The sequence below is a fragment of the Clupea harengus genome, chromosome 24 (assembly GCF_900700415.2).
Source record: "Clupea harengus chromosome 24, Ch_v2.0.2, whole genome shotgun sequence".
Taxonomy (NCBI): Eukaryota; Metazoa; Chordata; class Actinopteri; order Clupeiformes; family Clupeidae; genus Clupea; species Clupea harengus.
Window position 1 is genome coordinate 12,791,007 of NC_045175.1, and position 2,397 is coordinate 12,793,403.

A 2,397-nucleotide genomic window follows, 5' to 3' on the forward strand; every position below is an offset into this window, starting at 1 on the left:
GGAGGTAGAGAGAGAGAAAGAGAACGGTGGAGAGAGAGAGAGAGAGTGAAAGAGAGAGAGAGGAAGGAGTGTGAGTGAACTGTGAGTGCTTGACCCAAGGACATAGGACTACAGCCACAGGAGGAGGACTACACCAGGCCAGGACCTAACCCTAACCCTACAGCTACAGGTGGACTACACCCAGGCCAGGACCTAAGAGTGGGTACAGTACGTATTTTCAACAATAAGGAATATAAGGCACTTTGCACTTTGAGGCTGAAAACAATATAAGTGATAACTTTACATCTCCCGTGCTGGTTCCAACTGCATATTGCTCAGCTGTCGGAACCACACAGCTTTTTTAAAACCACTGTGAGATACTTGATGATCCATACTCATAATTTGTTATTGCATGTCAGTTTGAAGAGGTAGCAAGGATATCTCGGTTTACACTAGCGGGCTAACTTGCTGTAAGATAAGAAACCTGGCTTGAAAACACAGACAGCAGCGCGGCTGCCACTGATAAAATATATGGCAAGTTTCATAACCACACATGGATAGACCAGGGTGGCTTGTGTCTTTATCTCATGTTTATCTCATGTAAAGTCCTTGTTTCTGATGAAAGATTGTTGATATTTGAACTTAACAGCCAATGAAATAGCTCCGTCAGTGCAGTTGCTTGGTCCAACCCACTAAGTTTATCTTCCATTTACAAATCCAGGACTGTAGAAACTGTTTTTTTTTTTTTTTTTTAACTACACAGAAACGTGTACTAGAGGACAGAGAAGTGATATTCACTGTTACTAGTTCCTATACGAAATATTCTTTAAAACATCTACAAAACATGAAGAAAAAACATAGGAGGTTGTTGCTTTAAGTAGTTAAATTGAAATATTGTATTGGAGAGTCTTAGTTAGAACTAGTCTGAAGGGTATATTCATGACGTGCATTTTGAAACAGCCTTTCTATAAAAAAACAACGGCGGATGAGGGTGAGGAAAGTCCCGTGTTGTGTGTCACGAGGAAGTGGCTAACTATTAACTCAACGTAAAGCTCACCATAAAGTTGACTCATTCAGAAGAACCACTTGTTGCTGGTATTGATGGTATTGTTTCTTTTTTGCTCTTGTTGTTTTTATTCTTATCAGGTTCCCGTGTAGCCGTGTAGCCCGTGTTCAAAATCTTTTTTTTTACTTCAATTGTATTCCACTTCGCCCCTTTTTTCATTATACTATAAATACACAATTCAGTACAATGTAGGTCAGTGTAACACTTGGCTCAACAATAACTAGCAGCAATTGCATATTAAAGCTGCCATGATTAGAATTAAGCTCAGTTCAATGTGCAGTATCAGCAATCAATAAGTTGTATCAGCTATCAATATGTGGTATCAGCTATCAATATGTTGTATCATGTATCAATATGTTGTATCAGCAATCAATATGTTGTATCATGTATCAATATGTTGTAATAGCAATCAATATGTTGTATCATGTATCAATATGTTGTATCAGCTATCAATATGTGGTATCAGCAATCAATATGTTGTATCAGGTATCAATAAGCTACTCAAGCATTAACATGTTATTAGTTATTATTAATGAGATGCCCTGTGTTTGATTGAAATATAAGGAGCTTTTCTTTTTTCTGTCCTCTGCATCCTCCATTTTGGCTCCACCGGCTCTGACTTTGCGCACCAGACATGGAGTGTGGCAGAAATAGGTTCCCCTGCGATGATGGAAAATGCATTCACAAGTCATGGGTTTGTGACGGAGAACCTGACTGTGACGACATGAGTGACGAAAGCTGGAAAGACTGTGGTAAATACGTACAGCTATATGTATATACAGCTATATGGCAGTCCATAGCTGTAAAGCCCTCTGCAATATTTCTTAAATGTACTACTTCATCCCTTATCTATACTGACAATTCTCCATATTTTCTTTTTGTTCTCTCAAAATGCATGGGTGAATATTTGGGATACAGCCTCACCACCAGGATATATTGCAACCGTGGCAACAGGCGCCGTGGCAACAACCAAAGTAGTGGGTGGAAGCGCAACAGCTCATCACACAGTTAAGCCAACATTGATGCTAGGTATACAGCAATATATGTAATATTTGTAATATCAGTAATTAAAGAAGGAAAGTGTGTCTGTGTGTGTGTGTGTGTGTGTGTGTGTGTAGGTGGGCTGGGGTTCCAGATCTTGAGCTAGATTTACATGGTGACCTGAATCATGTGCAACTTACTGTTTCCATATCTTGCCCTTCAGTAACCTGTTGTGTCCATATCATGCTCCTAAACTGGTGTGTTATGTAACGCACCTGTCCCTTGTTGTGTCCATATCTTGTTCGTCCCCTGTTGTGTCAGGTACCGCACCTGTCCTGGTGGTCTCTCTGAGCCTGGCTGCAGTGGTGTGT

At 40.2% G+C, this 2,397-nt stretch overlaps 1 protein-coding gene across 2 annotated transcripts in view; it reads left to right on the forward strand.

Moving 5' to 3' along the window:
• The first annotated feature begins 121 nt into the window (after nucleotides 1–121).
• Nucleotides 122–2,397, forward strand: part of LOC116219252 (low-density lipoprotein receptor class A domain-containing protein 3-like) — an 11,522-nt gene continuing 9,246 nt past the window's right edge. For both annotated transcript variants that reach the window (XM_031562436.2, XM_031562437.2), the window contains exon 1: nucleotides 122–202. The gene's annotated coding sequence lies outside the window, so the exon portion shown is untranslated. The remainder of the gene's footprint in view (nucleotides 203–2,397) is intronic.